Source organism: Hylobates moloch, unplaced genomic scaffold, assembly GCF_009828535.3.
Source record: "Hylobates moloch isolate HMO894 unplaced genomic scaffold, HMol_V3 SCAFFOLD_22, whole genome shotgun sequence".
Classification (NCBI taxonomy): domain Eukaryota; kingdom Metazoa; phylum Chordata; class Mammalia; order Primates; family Hylobatidae; genus Hylobates; species Hylobates moloch.
In genome coordinates this window covers 47,735,196-47,756,423 of record NW_026652297.1, presented here as the reverse complement: position 1 = coordinate 47,756,423, position 21,228 = coordinate 47,735,196, and the positions used below count along the sequence as shown (strand labels likewise).

The window sequence follows — 21,228 nt, the reverse complement described above, 5'->3', positions numbered from 1 at the left end:
TTTTCTGTGATTTGGTGTTACTTCAGCTGTAAAGGCAGGAGCTGAAATGCTACATAAACACGAGACCTTCTCATAGAGTCCACAGCTAATAGAAGAGCAAGTGCACATTTCTGCCTTGGATTTCTACCTTTCGTTTGCTTGCAGGAAGCACTATAATTAAAGAAAGAACCTCTGATCTTTTGCTTAAATCCCAAGAGAAGGCAGAAGATTACAAAAGAGAAGGCAGGCTCAGGACTCAGGAGATTCCTGCCCCAAGCTCATTCTGCAAGCAGTGTGCCATGTCATTGTTCAAATAAAGGTTATGGTTTCCAAAGCAGTTTTTTGCATTATTTATCAAGAGACTCTAATATCTAAATCTAAGGCAATAATAGGAAATAGGTAAGAAGCTCCAGGAATAAAAATCCGGCATTATTTATAAAAGCATAAACTGAAACTTATCAAACGATGGGAGCAGTATGATCAACATAGTGAGAACCCATCTCTACAAAACATTTTTTAGAAACTAGCAGGGTGGGCCAGGCGTACTGGCTCACACCTGTAATCCCAACACTTTGGGAGGCCAAGGCGGGTGGATCACCCGAGGTAAGGAGTTCAAGACCACCCTGACCAACATGGAGAAACCCTGTCTCTACTAAAAATACAAAATTAGCCAGGCGTGGTGGTGCATGCCTGTAATCCCAGCTACCTGGGAGGCTGAGGCAGGAGAATCACTTGAACCCGGGAGGCAGAGGTTGCCGTAAGCCAGGATCACACCACTGCGCTCCAGCTTGGGCAACAAGAGTGAAACTCTGTCTCAAAAAAAAAAAAAAAAAGAAATTAAGAAACTAGCAGGGTGTAATGAAGCGTACATGTACCCCCAGCTACTCAGGGGAGGCTGAGGTAGGAGGATCATTCAAGCCAAGGTGGTCGAGACTGCAGTGAGCAATAATCACAGCTGGGTGACAGAGTGAAAACTTATCTCAAAAAAAAAAAAAAAAATATATATATATATACACACACACACACACACACACACACATATGTATCATGTGGTCACCAAAATGTATATATTTATAGAGTTATAACAGATAAAAGTAATAGTACGGCTGGGTGCAGTGGCTCACACCTATAATCCCAGCACTTTGGGAGGCCAAGGCAGGCAGATCACCTGAGGTCAGGAGTTGGAGACCAGCCTAGCCAACATGGCAAAACCTAAAACCTAAAACCTCTACTAAAAATACAGAATTAGCCAGGCATGGTGGTGCATGCCTGTAATCCCAGCTACTCAGGAGGCTGAGGCAGAAGAGTAGCTTGAATCCAGAGGTGGAGGTTGTGGAGAGCCAAGATCGTGCCATTGAACTCCAGCCTGGGTAAACAAGAGTGAAACTCCATCTCAAAAAAAAAAAAAAAAAAAGCAATGTTACAAATGAGAGGTATACAAAACCGTTTGTATAATATTGTTCCAACTGCACAAAACGAGACAAATTTAAATTACAGCACATGGAAATCAAAGGAAATATGCTAATGCCTTAGTTGTCTTTATGTGGTAAGATTATGGGTGATTTTTTTTTTCCTTCATATCTTTTGGTATTTTCCAAGATGAACATAACATTACTTTTACAATTTAAATTTTTTAACTCAAAAATACATAAAATTTCAGAAAAACTGGCATTGGGAATTTAAAAAACAAAAAGAAAAAGAAATATTATATAAAATGGAGGTGGACCCAAGGACCATGAAGATCTTTCCTGGATCTAAGAAGGGAGGTTCATTATGGAAAAACCCAGATAACTTTGACTGGCTCCTAACAGTCAAATGAAAACTCTTTCAAGACTCTCTAATCCTCATATTTGAGAAATTTCACTAAGGATAATAATTTCTATTAAAAAGCCATTTTTTGGCCGGACGCAGTGGCTCACGCCTGTAATCCCAGCACTTTGCGAGGCCGAGGCAAGTGGATCACAACGTCAGGAGATCGAGACCAGTCTGGCCGCATGGTGAGACCCCATCTCACTAAAAATACAAAAAAATTAGCTGGGCGTGATGGCGCGCGCCTGCAGTCCCAGCTACTCGGGAGGCTGAGGCAGGAGAATCACTTGAACCCGGGAGGCAGAGGCTGCAGTGAGCCGAGACTGCACCACTGCACTCCAGCCTGGTTACAGAGTGAGACTTCGTCTCAAAAAAAAAAAAAAAAAAGCCGTTTTTCACTCTGGCTGCTACATGCACTAGAAATTTCTTAAATTTCAAGGACTAGATAAGGCCACATTCTAAAAGTTCACAATTTTTTAAAATTTTCATATTGAACACACGCTCTCCATAGATTTGCATCCCACTGAATCTGATAATTGGCTCTAATACAAACAATTGAGGTTTTGTTCAGATCCATGGCTTCCTTACACCCACCTCTGCATGGTCACCACCAGCACTGGCAATGGCTTTGGTTTTCTAGGCCCATTTTTCACCTAAAAACAATGCTGGCTTTTGGGAAGCTGCTGCTACACATTCAATAATAAGTGGGGGGCCGGGTGCAGTGGCTCACGCCTGTAATCCCAGCACTTCGGGAGGCCGAGGCAGGCAGATCACGAGGTCAGGAAATCAAGACCATCCTGGCTAACAAGGTGAAATCCGGTCTCTACTAAAAATACAAACAATTAGCCGGGTATGGTGGCAGGTGCCTGTACTCCCAGCTACTCGGGAGGCTGACGCAGAAGAATGGCAGAATGGCATGAACCCTGGAGGTGGAGCTTGCAGTGAGCCGAGATCACACCGTTGCACTCCAGCCTGGGCAACAGAGCGAGACTCCATAACAACAACAAAAAAAAAAACAGTAAGTTGGGGAGGCTCAGCCACAGGCCCCAGGGCTCCTGAGCCCTCATTTATGTCTAATTCATTTTTGTTTCAGACAAATGAAGATTATTAAATATTATTATGAAATACTATTAGTCTTTGAGATCACACACAAATATTTGAATCCTCCAATATAAAAAATTTGCTAGTCATGGACTGTTTAAGAATCATTTCTCACAACCTCTAATTTAGTTGCTTTTAATCATTTTCTAAAAGACTTTTATTTGGAAAGAACAGTTAATATACTTTACCTTTTTTATTATAATATTAATCATGAACACTCTTCTTGGTAAAAACTCAAATACAGAGGATAGGCAGGATGTCTCCCTGCCCCCAGTTTTACTTCCCAACACAAAGGAAACCTGGTAACTGGCTGTTATCCTCCCACAAGTTTTTCTATGCCTTTATGTATTAATGTACACTTGTAAAACAGCATTTGGGTTTGCGGTTATAGTAATGGCGTTATAACAAACATACATTGCAGCTTTTTTTTCATTTAACTGAGCCTCAGAAATCCTTTCCATATATACATGTAGATCTAGGCCATTCTTTTTAAAGCTGAGTAATGTTTCATAGTGTGGGCATAATACCTACGCTTGTGTATTTCCAGTAAGGTTTTACAGATAATACTACCCTTTTTCTTTAAAGTATAATATAATAAAAATACAAGGAATTTGGAATGGATGCTGTCAAAATAGATTGGATTCTTTCTTAGATTATTATGTAGCTATAATTTTGTAAAGACCTTTAATAAGATCTTATATGATCTATTTCTAAAGACCTGGACATTTAAGTTAGTCCCTTTTCTAATGACAATGCTACAGTGTATAGCCTTATATTTACATGTCTATGCACATGCACAAATATTTTATAAGCTAGGTAAGTAGACAGATTTACCAAATGAGAATATCTATTGCCATCATTACCTTCCAAAGCCTGTGCTAGCATGCACTTTCACCAGCAGCACATGAGAGAATCTTAGGAATACACCCTTAGTCACACCAGATTATTACCACTGTTTGTAATTTGTGCCAATCAATGGATGAAAATACCTTACTCTTCTAATTTGTATTTCCCTGATTACTAATGAGGTTAGGCATTTGTCATCTTTTTAGGCATTTCTGTATTTCTGCTGTCAAAAGTCTGTTCACTGTCCTTTATCCAATTTTCTATAGGGTTGTCTGCCTTGTGCTTATTAATTACTGGCAGCTCTTTATATATACTTGACCCTTGAACAACACGGGTTTGAACTGTGCAGTTCCACTTACATACAAATTTTCTTCTGCCTTTACTACCCCTTGGATACCAAGACCAACCTCTCCCTTTCCTCCTCCTCCTCAGCCCACTCACTGTGAAAAAAAAAAATCAAGGATAAAGACCTTTGTGATGGATGATGGATCCACTTCCACTTAATGAACAGTAAATGTATTTAATTAACAGTAAATGTATTTTTTCTTGTGATTTTTCTTAATAACATTTCTCTATCTTACTTTAAGAATACAGTATATAATACTTATATAAAGTACAGTTAACCAACTATGGTATCAGTAGTAGGCTTTTAGTTGTTAAGTTTTTAAGGAATCAAACAGTATAAGCAGATTTCTTATTATGTGGGGGGTCAGTGCCCCTAATCTCCACATTGTTCAAGGGTCAATGTATTACCTATGAGATCCTTTATTACAAATGTAAAAGACAAGATCCAGAAAATAATTATGCCAGACACAGTGGCTCACACCTGTAATCCTAGCACTTTGGGAGGCCGAGGCAGGAGGACTACTTGAGCCCAGAGTTTGAGACCAGCCTGGGCAAAATAACAAGATCGCAACTCTTTAAAAAAAAAATTGTTTTAATTAGCCAGGCAGGGTGGCACACGCTGTGGTCCCAGTTACTCAAGAGGCTGAGGTGGGAGGATCACTTGAGTTTGAGGTTGCAATAAGCTATGATCGCACCACTGCACTCCAGACTGGGCAAAAGAGAGAGACTCTGTCTCTAAAAAAGAAAAAGAAAATAATTAACTTAGTTAATGTGGTCTTACAATAATTTAACTGCTATGTAGTCAAATGTGTCTTCATTATGTCAATAAACATAAATCCCTACCACCATGAAATTTACATACTAGTGCAGGAGGCAAACAATGAATAAATAGGAAATGTATAAAGTATACTGGAAAGAGAAATGCGCTTTAGAGAAAAATTAAGCAGGGATGGTTTGCAATTTTAAACGGGGTTGAAGGACTTCTCACCGGGGTGGCCTTTGAGCAAGACCGTGAAGGAGGTAAGGGAAGGAGCCATTTGTTATTTGTGGAGCTACAGCCCAGACAGAAAACAGCAAGGGCCAAGGGCCCTGGAGTGGAAGCATGCCCACAGGCTTCCAGAACAGCATGGCTCTGACACTGGAGTAGACCGGACAGGGACCATGGAGCAGGCGAGAGCTGGAGGGAGGGTGTTAAGTCTCGCAGGGCCTTGTCGTTGCAGGGGCTCTTTTACTCAGAATGAGACAGAGAGCACCAAAGGATTTTGAGCACAGGAGTGACACTATTCGACTAATAATTTAGAAGAGGCATTCTGAGTGCTGTGTTGAGAATAGACTGAAGAGGTAGGGAGCAAGTGTGGAAGCAGAAAGACCATTTTTGGAGGCTGGTGAAACTATGTAAGTCCAGGGTGAGGGTGGTTTGCGGGGCCGGGCTGGGTCCTGGTGCAAGCCTGAGGAGTGGTCAAATTCCAGGTCTCTTCTGAAAGTAGAAACAATGTAACTTGCTGATGAACTGAACGTGGATGAGAGAGAGGTCAGGATGTTGAGCAGATAGGTGGCCTGAACAGCAGGACTGATGGAGTTAGGAAATAATAAAAGGTGAGTAGGCTCTGAGGAAGATCTGGGACGTGGTGAGTTTGAGAAGCCTCTCAGAAACCCCAGGTACATGTCAGGTGGGCAGCTGGATAGAAAAGTTCAGGGAAGCAGTCTCTGCACAGATAAAGCCAGAAGGCTGGATGAGGTCACCCAGGGTGCAAGCACAGAAGACGAGAGGTCCAGGGTTAGAAGGGATGGAAGGGATGAGGAGGCAGAGCTGGCAAGAGGCTGAGAAGTGGACACTATTCCTCCATGCTTTAAACAGACCGTTCATGTAACATCTTTCCAGATGGTAAGCATTAAATACAGCCTCAAACATTAAGACATCACAAGTGATCCTCCCAAAGGTTACACAAAATGAGAGCTACAAAATAATGTATGAGAAAGAATCGAATCCACTCTTCTGACAGGATCCAACCCATACTGTATGGATTTTTAATGTACTATACAACAGGTCCTTCAATAAGTCATTTCATTATAATGATAAGAAAAAAAAAATTGACTCCTGGCTGTGCTATAATCTTTCTTCTTACTATTCCTGTTGCCCCAAATCCACATTCCAGACTTTGAGCAGCTCCCCTGACACAGGGTACTGTGTCCTTGAGATGACTGGGAGAGTGCATAACTGGTTCTTTTAATGTAATCTTGGGTTTAAAAATCTCAAAGCGATCAATCTCCAACTGTATTCCCAGGGAATAAATTGGGGAGAGAAAAAGCAGCAAGAGGAGAAGGGAACTTCTGCTTTGTACTTCACCTCCTACTGAATATTTGAATTGAATGTACTGCTTTTATAATTTAAAAAAAAAAAAGGAATAAAGAAAAAGCAAGGAATCAATGTCTTTCACAAACCAATTAGTGTAACCATGGGGCAAAGCTACCTATTGTTCTCGGTAGAGGACACAATGCTCCTGACAATTCCAAAGATGACTGTGCATTTAAAAGATGACTGTGCATGGGCCGGGCAGGGTGGCTCACACCTGTAATCCCAGCACTTTGTGAGGGAGAGGCGGGCGGATCACGAGGTCAGGAGATCAAGACCATCCTGTCCAACATGGTGAAACCCCGTCTCTACTAAAAACACAAAAATTAGTTGGGCATGGTGGTGCAGGTGCCTGTAATCCCAGCTACTCAGGAGGCTGAGGCAGGAGAATCACTTGAACCAGGGAGTCGGAGGTTGCAGTGAGCCGAGATCATGCCACTACACTCCAGCCTGGTGACAGACCAAGGCTCCATCTCAAAAAAAAAAAAGATAACTGTGCATGGTGAACAGCAAAAGAAGCAGAGAGATCTGTGCAAGGCAAGACATGAGGACTTACTGAAGATGGGCCAGTGGGCAGAGATTATCAAACACATGTGGGATGCATTGTGAAAAAAGAATGGATGGAACTGCTCTTGGCCTAACTGAAGGGGGAATGGAAGGACTCAAGGTGACTCCCAGGTTTCTGGCTTCAGCAACTGGGTGGGAAGCGATGCCATTTGCTGAGCCAGAGAAGGCTGGGAGAACAGGTTTCAGAGGGGAAAATATCACGAGTTCCACGCTGGATATGCGGAGACACTGAAGATACCTCCAAGTAGAGATGCCCAATAAGTAGTGAGACATACAAATCTGTGGCTTGGGGTAGAGGTACAGGCTGGGGACAGAAACTTGGGAGTCACCAACATATGAAATGTATTTATAGCAATGGCACTAGATTCCATCACCTAGGAGCATATCTAAAGAAGACTCAAGAAGACAGTCCAGGAAGGAGCCTCGAGGAAGGTTTCTTGCATCAGCACTGTTCACATTCAGTCCAGATTAACGGCTGAGGGGCCAGGGCCATCCTGTGGGTTACAGGATGTGTAGCAGCATCCCTGGCCTTTAACCACTGGATGCTGGTAGCAACCCCTACTCCCCAGTTGTGACCAACCACAGATGTCTCCACACATTGCTAAATGGCCCCGAGGAGCAAGATTGCTTCTGGTTGAGACCCAGTGAGATGAGGGACAGAAGTCAGCAAAGGAGAGTAATTAGGAACTGCCAAGCAGGGAGGAAGAAAACAAAAAGCACACGTGGTTCCCCCGAGAGCCAGGACTACAGGGAGAGGAGTCAACTGGATCAAGAGCTGCTGAAAAGATCAAAGAAGAGGAGGACCGAGAAACGTCCAACCAGGAGTTGCTTATGGCCTTGATGAGGCCGATTCACTGGAGGGGTGGTGTCGGGAAGCCACACTGAGACAAAATAAAGGTGCAGCTAGGGGAGATGAGGTACAGACAGAGTCAGAGCAGCTCTACTACAAAGGAGGCAGAGGAAGGGCCTTGCTACAGTGGACAAGGCAAGACAAGGAACAGGATTTTCTTTTTTAAAGAGTATTTGTAACAGCAACAGGGATGGGTACTGAGCGGAAAAGACTGATGATGAGAGAGAGAAGAAAGGAGCTGAATGTGTGAAGTTGTGAGAAATCAGGGATTAGTCAGGCGTGGAGCACATACCTATAGTCCCAGCTACTCAGAAGGCTGAGGTGGGAGGATCCCTTGAGCCCAGGAGTTCAAGGCTGCAGTGAGCTATGACAGCACCACTGCACTCCAGCCTGGGCAACAGAGTGAGACCTTGTCTATTAAAAAAAAAAAAAAAAAGAAATGAAAAAGAAGTCAAGGATGATACCTGAGCTGGCAGGTTTGTAGACCTGGTGGTAGGAAGGTGAGGATGTTCCCTTTGGGTGGCTTCTGTTTTCCTAACTTATGAAACAAGATCATGAGCTAAGACAAGGCAGCATGGGGGTATTTGAGGAAATATCTGTCTCAGAGAAGAGGAACGAAAACTCACTAAGGGAACAGAGTGAGACTACTGGCTGTGTGGGGCGCACATCTGAGGTCTGTGCTGTGCGTTCAAAGCATGTGGCTGTGGGATTTCTCTCCTGCTCCTGTGTAGTGGCTCCAGTGCAGATGCAGAGTCAGGTTCAACCAGGCTTGGGGCTGCTTTGGCCAGGCATGATGGAGAAAAAGGCGCAAGGAAGTTGTTCCAGGTTTTTGCAAAAGAGTGATGAGATCAAAAGCCTATGGAATCTCCGCTGGGTGAATGTGGGAGTGATGACAAAAGGGACTGTCTGAGATGGGATTGAGACGCTGGAGGTCGCCATGAGATTGAGCAATTGTTGGAGCAAGAGCGCTAGGAGAAGAGATGGAGATCAGAGTGGGGTGTTGTGAACTTTGGATATAGAAATTCCAGCCGGGCGCGGTGGCTCACGCCTGTAATCCCAGCACTTTGGGAGGCTGAGGCTCCAGGTGGATCACGAGATCAGGAGATCGAGAGCATCCTGGCTAACATGGTGAAACCCCATCTCTACTAAAAATACAAAAAAAAAATTAGCCAGGCATGGTGGCGGGCACCTGTAGTCCCAGCTACTCGGGAGGCTGAGGCAGGACAATGGCATGAACCCAGGAGGCGGAGCTTGCAGTGAGCCAAGATGGCACCACTGCACTCCAGCATGGGGGACAGAGCAAGGCTCTGTCTCAAAAAAAAAAAAAAAAAAAGAAAATAAGAAAAAAAGAAATTCCTATTGAAAAACCTATGCCTTCCAGCTTGCCAGAGTGAGGAGGGTGCCCCGATCAGAAATGGGTCACTTACAGGTCGGCTGTTCAAATGAGTGACTACATTCAGGATAATGAGTCTCCTCTGTGCCAGAACCTGCACATGGGGACAAGGCTCCTAACCAACCGTCTCCACTCAAGCACTAAAAATATTTTGCCCCAATGGTAAGTTTCAGTCAAAGAAAAAGCAAAAATCAACATAACTGCACTTTAGTCACATTTCACTTTAATAAAACTACATTAATCTAATTTATTACAAACATTATTAAATCCCACAGTTGGATGGACATGAGTTGTCAAGGGTCCCTAAAATTAAAAATCTATCCTCAAGTAACAGTGGTCTGCAACCACCAAACCTATTCAGAAGCATATCCTTCGAGGTGAAAAGCAATCCTGACAAAGAAATTCCAAACACCTTCTGGGTGACTGCAGCAACCTGGATGCAAGGGAGCGGCCCTCAAGGTGATGTCTTTGAAGGAGACAGAAATTAACTGCAAGTCCTCCTCTTGACTCACATCCCTTCCTTGGTGACTTCTTTCACATCCTCATGCTTTCCACAGCATCTAAACGATACCAAGTCCCAAAGTTCTATTCTCCTTCTAGACCTCGTGTAAACACAGACAAGCACATCCAACGAACGGCCCAGGATCCACACATGCGACTATGTGTGCACCTTGGACACAGAATCTGCTCCTCCCATCTTCCCCATCTCAGGTAGTGACAACTCGGTTTTTCCTGGTGCCAGGCCAAGAACCTGTAGTCATCCTCTCTTTCTCTTACATTCCACATCCAATCTGTTAGGAAATTGTACTGGAAATACCGTTTTTTTCTTTTTTGAGACAGAGTCTCACTCTGTCACCCAGGCTGGAGTGCAGTGGTACAATCTCAGCTCACTGCAACCTCCGCCCCCCACGTTCAAGCAAATCTCCTGCCTCAGCCTCCCAAGTAGCTGGGATTACAGGCGCAGGCCACCACATCCAGTTTTTTTTTTTTTTTTTTTTTTTTCCAGTAGAGACAGGGTTTCACCTTGTTGGCCAGGCTGGTCTCAAAATCCTGGCCTCAAGTGATGCACCCGCCTCAGCCTCCCAAAGTGCGGGGATTACAGGCATGAACCACCGCACCCGGCCTGCAAATACCTTTAAAAGATACCCAGGATCCATTGACCTCTCACTGCCTCCACTGCAACCACCTGGTTCAGCTGTGACCAACCTTCCACTCTTCACCCTACTTTTCAGCCTACAGACAAGCAGCCAAGATAATCCCTTTAAAATGCAAATTCCTCTACTACAATTGTTCCAGTGGTTCTTTAAGGCCTTCAAGGCCCAGCATGATCTGGCTCCCACTTAAACCTTCTCTGACCTCATGTCATGAGCTCTCTTTTTCTTGTCATGATCTCTGGTGACTCTGGCTTCCTTCCTGGCCCACCAGGCACATTCCATCTTGGGGACTCCATCATCCTCCTCCTTCTTACTGGAACATATCCCCAAGTACACTCTCATTATGATCTCACATGTTCCTGGCCAGAGGCCTTCTCTGTCCACCTAAAGGCACAAGCCTCACTATCCTTGCCCTGCTTTGTCTTATCAGCACATGTCACTAACATATTGTATCCCATATTTGTTCTTATTTTCCTTTGTGTTTGACTGCCCGACTAAAAAGCACCTTTCATGAAGACAGCAGGGTCTCTGTTTCATAACTGCTGCCTCCACAGCACCTACAAGGAGTGAAGAAAACTTTAAAAGAAACAGTACCTTGTTTTATGGTTTTACTTTCTATAAACTTCTCTCCCTTCTCCTAAAGGGCTTCTTCATTTAAGATGTCTCCTTTCCAGCCAGGCACGGTGGCTCATGCCTATAATCCCAGCACTTTGGGAGGCTGAGGCGGGTGGATCACGAGGTCAGGAGTTCGAGACTAGCCTGACAAACATGATGAAAGCGAGTCTCTACTAAAAATACAAAAAGTTAGCCAGGCATGGTGGTGCGTGCCTGTAATCCCCGCTACTCAGGAGGCTGAGGCAGGAGAATCACTTGAACCCAGGAGGCGGAGGTTGCAGTGAGCCAAGATCGCACCACTGCACTCCAGCCTGGATGACACAGCGGGACTCTGTCTCAAAAAAGAAAAAAAAAGAAAAAAAAGATTGTCTCCTTTCCACATTCATGGAGGAGGCAGCCATGGTGTCCCAGATTCCGAAAATACAAGCCAGCAATTTATCAAGCTGCAGCCCCATGGACCTATTTCCCATCTCCCATGGATGTTATTTCCCCACCTTTTGCCAATTTCCAATACATCCTCACAAGGAACTGTCTCTGTTCAACAATCCTTAGGGGGTTCCTAGAGTCACCCTTTGTTATGTCATGAAGCCTCAGTTACCACAGAAACAGTGACCACACAAAATGTAGCACATGCTGGTTGCCAATGAGACAAAGGCTCCTCGAGCTTCTATTTGAGAACTGAACTCACTCCTCTGGTGTCTTATCTTTTTCAAATAAAAACATTTTTAAAAATCAAACTTTTATAAAAGGAGCCATCATGTAACTGACACCACAGAAATACAAAGGATCATTACGGACTATTATGAACAACTATACATCAACAAACTCAAAATCTCAGAGGAAATGGATAAATTCCTGGACACATACACACTACCCAGAAGAAACAGAAGGCCTGAAAAGACCAATAATGAGTAATAAGATTGAATCAGTAATAAAAGTCTCCTAACAAACAAAACTGCAGGACTAGATGGCTTCACAGCTGAATTCTACTGAACTTTTAAGAACTCATACCAATTATTCTCAAACTATTCCAAAATATTGAAGGAGAGGGAATTCTCCTAAACTCATTCTACAAGGCCAGCATAACTCTGATACCAAAACCAGATAAAGACACAATAAAAAAAGAAACAACAGACCAATATTCCTAATGAATATACATGCAAAAGTCCTCAACAAAATACTAGTGAATTGAATCCAACAGCACATCAAAAAGAACATACACCATAATCAAGTAGGATTCACCTCAGGGATGCAAGGATGGCTCCATGCACGCAAATCAGTAAATGTAACACATCAAGAGAATGAAGGACAAAAACCATACAAACATCTCAGTAGATGCAGAAAAAAGTGTTTGATAAAATTCAACATCCCTTCATAATAAGAGACCCCAAACAAATTAGGTACAGAAGGAATGTACCATAACCCAATAAAGGTCACATATGACAAACATGCAGCTAACATCGTACTGAATAGGGAAAAGCTCCAGCTTTTCCTCTAGCAAATGGAACAAGGATGACAACTCTCACCACTCGTATTCAACATAGCATTGGAAGTTCTAGCCAGAGCAATTAGGCAAGAGAAAGAAATAAAGGGCATCCAAATTGGTAAGGAAGAAATCAAACTATTCCTGTTTGCAGATGATACGATCTGATACAGAAAAAAATAAATGATGACTCTACCAAAAAACTCTTACAATTGAAAAAAGTAAATTCAGTAAGTTGCAGGATACAAAAATCAACATACAAGCTTTAAGGTCATAAACGGCTTCTTTGACTTTTGAAAATTGTTCTATTTACCTACCTTGAAGCCACCAGATTCTAGATAAGCCCTGGGGACATGTGGAATTAGCCACGGCCCCTAGCTATGCAAAAAAAAAAAAAAGGTTATAAAGACTTTCTTTTTTTTAATACTTTAAGTTTTAGGGTACATGTGTACAATGTGCAGGTTTGTTACATATGTATACATGTGCCATGTTGGTGTGCTGCACCCATTAACTCCTCATTTAGCATTAGGTATATCTCCTAATGCTATCCCTCCCCCCTCCACTCACCCCACAACAGGCCCCAGAGTGTGATGTTCCCCTTCCTGTGTCCATGAGTTCTCATTGTTCAATTCCCACCTATGAGTGAGAACATGCAGTGTTTGGTTTTTTTCTCCTTGCGATAGTTTGCTGAGAATGATGGTTTCCAGCTTCCCCTATAAAGGACATGAACCCATCCTTTTTTATGGCTGCATAGTATTCCATGGTGTATATGTGCTACATTTTTTAATCCAGTCTATCATTGTTGGACATTTGGGTTGGTTCCAAGTCTTTGCTATTGTGAATAGTGCTGCAATAAACATACGTGTGCATGTCTCTTTATAGCAGCATGATTTATAATCCTTTGGGTATATACCCAGTAATGGGATGGATGGGTCAAATGGTATTTCTAGTTCTAGATCCCTGAGGAATTGCCACACCAACTTCCACAATGCTTGAGCTAGTTTACAGTCCCACCAACAGTGTAAAAGTGTTCCTATTTCTCCACATCCTCTCCAGCACCTGTTGTTTCCTGACTTTTTAATGATCACCATTCTAACTGGTGGAGATGGTTATCTCATTGTGCTTTTGATTTGCATTTCTCTGATGGCCAGTGATGATGAGCATTTTTTCATGTATTTTTAGGCTGCATAAATGTCTTCTTTTGAGAAGTGTCTGTTCATATCCTTTGCCCACTTTTTGATGGGGTTGCTTTCTTCTTGTAAATTTGAGTTCATTGTACATTCTGGATATTAGCCCTTTGTCAGATGGGTAGGTTGTAAAAATTTTCCCCCATTCTGTAGGTTGCCTGTTCACTCTGATGGTAGTTTCTTTTGCTGTGCAGAAGCTCTTTAGTTTAATTAGATCCCATTTGTCAGTTTTGGCTTTTGTTGACATTGCTTTTGGTGTTTTAGACATGAAGTCCTTGCCCATGCCTATGTCCTGAATGGTATTGCCTAGGTTTTCTTCTAGGGTTTTTATGGTTTTAGGTCTAGCATGTAAGTCTTTAATCCATCTTGAATTAATTTTTGTATAAGGTGTAAGGAAGGGATCCAGTTTCAGCTTTCTACATATGGCTAGCCAGTTTTCCCAGCACCATTTATTAAATAGGGAATCTTTTCCCCATTGCTTGTTTTTGTCAGGTTTGTCAAAGATCAGATTAGTTGTAGATATATGGCATTATTTCTGAGGGCTCTGTTCTGTTCCATTGGTCCATATCTCTCTTTTGGTACCAGTACCATGCTGTTTCAGTTACTGTAGCCTTGTAGTATAGTTTGAAGTCAGGTAGCATGATGTCTCCAGCTTTGTTCTTCTGGCTTAGGATGGACTTGGCAATGCGGGCTCTTTTTTTGGCTCCATATGAACTTTAAGGTAGTTTTTTCCAATTCTCTGAAGAAAGTCATTGGTCGCTTGATGGGGATGGCATTGAATCTATAAATTCCCTTGGGCAGTATGGCCATTTTCACGATATTGATCCTTCCTACCCATGAACATGGAATACTCTTCCATTTGTTTGTGTCCTCTTTTATTTCATTGAGCAGTGATTTCTAGTTCTCCTTGAAGAGGTCCTTCACATCCCTTGTAAGTTGGATTCCTAGGTATTTTATTCTCTTTGAAGCAATTGTGAATGGGAGTTCACTCATGATTTGGCTCTCTGTTTGTCTGTTATTGGTGTATAAGAATGCTTGTGATTTTTGCACAGATTTTATATCCTGAGACTTTGGTGAAGTTGCTTATCAGCTTAAGGAGATTTTGGGCTGGGACAATGGGGTTTTCTAGATATACAATCATGTCATCTGCAAACAGGGACAATTTGACTTCCTCTTTTCCCAACTGAATGCCCTTTATTTCCTTCTCCTGCCTGATTGCCCTGGCCAGAACTTCCAACACTATGTTGAATAGGAGTGGTGACAGGGCATTCCTGTCTTCTGCCAGTTTTCAAAGGGAATGCTTCCAGTTTTTGTCCATTCAGTATGATACCGGCTGTGGGTTTGTCATAGATAGCTCTTATTATTTTGAGATATGTCCCATCCACACCTAATTTATTGAGAGTTTTTAGCATGAAGGGTTGTTGGATTTTGTCAAAGGCCTTTTCTGCATCTATTGAGATAATCATGTGGTTTTTGTCTCTGGTTCTGTTTATATGCTGGATTACCTTTATTGATTTGCGTATGTTGAACCAGCCTTGCATCCCAGGGATGAAGCCCACTTGATCATGGTGGATATGCTTTTTGAAATGTTGCTGGATTCGGTTTGCCAGTATTTTATTGAGGATTTTTGCATCAATGTTCACCAAGGATATTGATCTAAAATTATCTTTTTTTGTTGTGTCTGTGCCAGGCTTTGGTATCAGGATGATGCTGGCCTCATAAAATGAGTTAGGGAGGATTCCCTCTTTTTCTATTGACTGGAGTAGTTTCAGAAGGAATGGTACCAGCTCCTCCTTGTACCTCTGGTAGAATTCAGCTGTGAATCTATCTGGCCCTGGACTTTTTTTGTTGGTAAGCTATTAATTATTGCCTCAATTTCAGAGCCTGTTATTGGTCTATTCAGAGATTCAACTTCCTCCTGGTTTAGTCTTGGGAGAGTGTATGTGTTGAGGAATTTATCCATTTCTTCTAGATTTTCTAGTTTATTTGTGTAGAGGTGTTTATAGTATTCTCTGATGGTAGTTTGTATTTCTGTGGGATCAGTGGTGATATCCCCTTTTTCATTTTTTATTGCGTCTATTTGATTCTTCTCTCTTTTCTTCTTTATTAGTCTTGCTGGTGGTCTATCAAATTTATTGATCATTTCAAAAAACCAGCTCCTGGATTCATTGATTTTTTGAAGGGTTTTTTGTGTCTCTATTTCCTTCAGTTCTGCTCTGATCTTAGTTATTTCTTGCCTTCTGCTAGCTTTTGAATGTGTTTGCTCTTGCTTTTCTAGTTCTTTTCATTGTGATATTAGGGTGTCAATTTTAGATCTTTCCTGCCTTCTCTTGTGGGCATTTAGTGCTACAAATTTCCCTCTACACACTGCTTTGAATGTGTCCCAGAGATTCTGGTATGTCGTGTCTTTGTTCTCATTGGTTTCCAGGAACATCTTTATTTCTGCCTTCATTTTGTTATGTACCCAGTAGTCATTCAGGAGCGGGTTGTTCAGTTTCCACGTAGTTGAGCGGTTTTGAGTGAGTTTCTTAATCCTGAGTTCTAGTTTGATTGCACTGTGGTCTGAGAGACAGTTTGTTATCATTTCTGTTCTTTTACATTTGCTGAGGAGTGCTTTACTTCCAACTATGTGGTCAATTTTGGAATAGGTGTGGTGTGATGCTGAAAAGAATGTATATTCTGTTGATTCGGGGTGGAGAGTTCTGTAGATGTCTATTAGGTCCGCTTGGTGCAGAGCTGAGTTCAATTCCTGGATATCCTTGTTAACTTTCTGTCTCGTTGATCTGACTAATGTTGACAGTGGGGTGTTAAAGTCTCCCATTATTATTGTGTGGGAGTCTAAGTCTCTTTGTAGGTCTCTAAGGACTTGCTCTGTGAATCTGGGTGCTCCTGTACTGGGTGCATATATATTTAGGATAGTTAGCTCTTCTTGTTGAATTGATCCCTTTACCATTATGTAATGGCCTTGTCTCTTTTGATCTTTGTTGGTTTAAAGTCTGTTTTATCAGAGACTAGGATTGCAACTCCTGCCTTTTTTTGTTTTCCATTTGTTTGGCAGATCTTCCTCCATCCCTTTATTTTGAGCCTATGTGTGTCTCTGCACATGAGATGGGTGTCCTGAATACAGCACACTGATAGGTCTTGACTCTTTATCCAATTTGCCAGTCTGTGCCTTTTAATTGGAGCATTTAGCCCATGTACATTTAAGGTTAGTATTGTCATGTGTGAATTTGATCCTGTCACTATGATGTTAACTGGTTATTTTGCTCATTAGTTGATGCAGTTTCTTCCTAGCCTTGATGGTCTTCACAATTTGGCATGCTTTGCAGTAGCTGGTACCGGTTGTTCCTTTCCATGTTTAGTGCTTCCTTCAGGAGCTCTTGTAGGGCACGCCTGGTGGTGACAAAATCTCTCAGCATTTGCTTGTCTGTAAAGGATTTTATTTCTCCCTCACTTATGAAGCTTAGTTTGGCTGGATATGAAATTCTGGGTTGAAAATTCTTTTCCTTAAGAATGTTGAATATTGGCCCCCACTCTCTTCTGGCTTGTAGAGTTTCTGCCGAGACATCAGCTGTTAGTCTGATGGGCTTCCCTTTGTGGGTAACCTGACCTTTCTCTCTGGCTGCCCTTAACATTGTTTCCTTCATTTCAACTTTCGTGAATCTGACAATTATGTGTCTTGGAGTTGCTCTTCTCGAGGAGTATCTTTGTGGTGTTCTCTGTATTTCCTGAATTTGAATGTTGGCCTGCCTTGCTAGATTGGGAACGTTCTCCTGGATAATATCCCGCAGAGTGTTTTCCAACTTGGTTCCATTCTCCCCATCACTTTCAGGTACACCAATTAGATGTAGATTTGGTCTTTTCACATAGTCCCATATTTCTTGGAGGCTTTGTTCGTTTCTTTTTATTCTTTTTTCTCTAAACTTCTCTTCACGCTTCATTTCATTCATTTCGTCTTCCATCGCTGATACCCTTTCTTCCAGTTGATCGCATCGGTTACTGAGGCTTGTGCATTCGTCACGTAGTTCTCGTGCCATGGTTTTCAGCTCCATCAGGTCCTTTAAGGACTTATCTGCATTGGTTATTCTAGTTATCCATTTGTCTAATTTTTTTTCAAAGTTTTTAACTTCTTTGCCATGGTTTGAACTTCCTCCTTTAGCTCAGAGTAGTTTGATCTTCTGAAGCCTTCCTCTTTCAACTAGTCAAAGTCATTCTCCGTCCAGCTTTTTTCCACTGCTGGTGAGGAGCTGCGTTCCTTTGGAGGAGGAGAGGCGCTCTGATTTTTAGAGTTTCCATTTTTTCTGCTCTGTTTTTTCCTCATCTTTGTGGTTTTATCTACCTTTGGTCTTTGATGATGATGGCGTACAGATGGGTTTTTGGTGTGGATGTCCTTTGTTAGTTTTCCTTCTAACAGTCAGGACCCTCAGCTGCAGGTCTCTTGGAGTTTATTGGAGGTCCACTCCAGACCCTGTTTGCCTGGGTATCAGCAGCGGTGGCTGCAGAACAGTGGATATTGGTGAACCGCAAATGCTGCTCCCTGATCGTTCCTCTGGAAGTTTTGTCTCAGAGGAGTACCCGGCCATGTGAGGTGTCAGTCTGCCCCTACTGGGGGATGCCTCTCAGGCTACTCGGGGGTCAGGGACCCACTTGAGGAGGTTGTCTGCCCGTTCTCAGATCTCAAGCTGCGTGCTGGGAGAACCACAACTCTCTTCAAAGCTGTCAGACAGGGACATTTAAGTCTGCAGAGGTTATTGCCGTCTTTTGTTTGTCTGTGCCTTGCCCCCAGAGGTGGATCCTACAGAGGCAGGCAGGCCTCCTTGAGCTGTGGTGGCCTCCACCCAGTTCGAGCTTCCCGGCTGCTTTGTTTACCTACTCAAGCCTGAGCAATGGTGGGCGCCCCTCCCCCAGCCTCGCTGGCACCTTGCAGTTTAATCTCAGACTGCTGTGCTAGCAATGAGCGAGGCTCCATGGGTGTAGGACCCTCCAAACCAAGTGCGGGATATAATCTCCCAGTGTGCTGTTTGTTAAGCTCGTCGGAAAAGCACAGTATTAGGGTGGGAGTGACCCGATTTTCCAGGTGCCGTCTGTCACCCTCTCTTTGACTAGGAAAGGGAATTCCCTGACCCCTTGCGCTTCCCGGGTGAGGCGATGCCTCGCCCTACTTCGGCTCATGCACAGTGCGCTGCACCCACTGTCCTGCACCCACTGTCCGGCACTCCCCAGTGAGATGAACCCGGTACCTCAGTTGGGAATGCAGAAATCACCCATCTTCTGCATCGTTCACGCTGGGAGCTACAGACTGGAGCTGTTCCTATTTGGCCATCTTGGCTTCACCCCAAAGACTTTTTTTTTTTTTTAGACAGAGGCTCACTCTCATATTCCATGCTGGAGTGCAATGGTGCGATGTTGGCTCACTGCAACCTCCACCTCCCGGCTTCAAGCAACTCTCCTGCCTCAGCCTCCCGAGTAGCTGGGAATATATGCATCCAGCACCATGCTCAGCTAACGTTAGTATTTCTAATAGCGACGGGGTTTTACCATGTTGGCTGGCCTCTTAACTCCTGACCTCAGGTGATCCGTCTGCCTCGGCCTGCAAAAGTGCTGGGAGTATAGGCGTGAGCCACCACGCCCAGTCAAGAAATTTTATACAAGAAAAGATCCTGTATGGTAAAATCTGGTCCTAAAGTAAAATGACTGTTTAAAAAGAGGGATGTTTAGGAAAAGTCAGAAAGTCCAAGCACGTTGTAGATGGTCTCTGTAAGTCGTGAATGTATTCATGAAAGAGCAATTTATGCAAGTAATGTTTACAATTCAAAGGTTGTTAGGCCTCTTAAATGCTTCATAAAATGCCACTATGACTCTTACTGTACAACTTGCCTGCTTTATAGCTAGGTAAGGCCTGAGACATGTGGAGTTAGCCACACTCCCTAGCTACACTGGAAACAGTAAGACCTTCTGGTGCCCTAGGCTCCACTCCTGGTACATAACTGAAATTGCTTACTCACCAGGCTTTTCACCAAAAGTAAAAGTTGCTAAGTTAACAGTGTATCATGAGGCCGGGTGCGGTGGCTCACGCTTGTAATCCCAGCACTTTGGGAGGCCGAGGCGGGCAGATCACGAGGTCAGGAGATCGAGGCCATCCTGGCTAACACAGTGAAACCCCGTCTCTACTAAAAAATACAAAAAATTAGCCGGGCGTGGTGGCAGGTGCCTGTAGTCCCAGCTACTCGGAGAGGCTGAGGCAGGAGAATGGCGTGAACCCGGGAGGCAGAGCTTGCGGTGAGCCAAGATTGCGCCACTGCACTCCAGCCTGGGCGACAGAGCGAGACTCCGTCTCAAAAAAAAAAAAAAAAAAAGTGTGTCATGTATTTGTGACTACTGAAGAAACAGTTCTACACACAAGACATGTAAGGGAAGTAAAATGTACTTTTGGTAAAAGATTATGAGAAGGCATGGGAATGTGGATTTCTTGCCTAAGTTTAGAGGGTTAAAGGACTGTTTTAAATGATAAATGAGATAGGAAAACTCTAAAGGTTTGAACAAGTTGTGAACGGGTTATAAAAACTTAATTGTAAGAGATTCTGTGTGTGAACTTATTGGCTAAAGTTTAAGTCACATTATTCAGCTTTTCCATAAATTGGACATTGGAATAAAAGCACAACAGAGTTTTCTTAAAACAGTTTTGTTCTAAGAAAAAAAATTGTAAAGGGTTATAAAAGATTCATAAAAATCTTACCTTATGGCAGGCCAGGTGCAGTGGCTCACACCTGTAATACCAACACTTTGGGAGGCTGAGGCAGGCAGATCAAGAGGTCAAGAGTTCGAGATCAGCCTGGCCAACATAGTGAAACCCTGTCTCTACTAAAAATACAAAAATTAGCCGGGTGTGGTGGCACATGCCTATAGTCCCAGCTACTCGGGAGACTGAGGCAGGAGAATCGCTTGAACCCAGGAGACGGAGGTTGCAGTGAGCCAAGACCGTGCCATTGAACTCCAGCCTGGGCAACAGAGAGTGACTGCATCTCGGAAAAAAAAAAAAAAAAAAATTTTACCTTATGGTCAAACTAATTAAAACTGGACAGATTTATAAAATGTAATTAAAACTGGCTTTAACATTAAAAATACACTAATGGAAACATAAAATTTGGTTTTCTCTTTTAAAAAGGATTTTTATGTAATATTAAAAGATAATGAAAGGTTTTTATCTTTTAAGTAAACTACAAAAGAAAAAAGGGGGAGGGGAGAGAGAGGAGGCAATCAGCCTCATGCTATCTTCATTGGGTCTTGTTTGGAAAGCTGATCTCCTCTCTATCAGAATAATGGTTTTTCCTTTTTAAAATGTTTGAGTTATTTTGGCTAAATGAAGGACTTATGGAAACCTAAGACTCCATTTTATAATATCCAATGTTTTAAACGTTTGGTATTTAACAAACCTTTCAAAATCAAGCTCTATGTTAAAATAAAATTTTTAAAAAATTAAGTCCCCTAAAGTACAAAAGACATATTCAGCTTATTTAATGTATTAAAATCATGCAGGAAACACTGT

At 42.7% G+C, this 21,228-nt stretch overlaps 1 protein-coding gene across 4 annotated transcripts in view; it reads right to left on the bottom strand.

Moving 5' to 3' along the window:
* Window positions 1-21,228, bottom strand: part of POMK (protein O-mannose kinase) — a 50,920-nt gene that overhangs the window by 14,551 nt on the left and 15,141 nt on the right. The gene's annotated exons all lie outside the window — the stretch shown is intronic.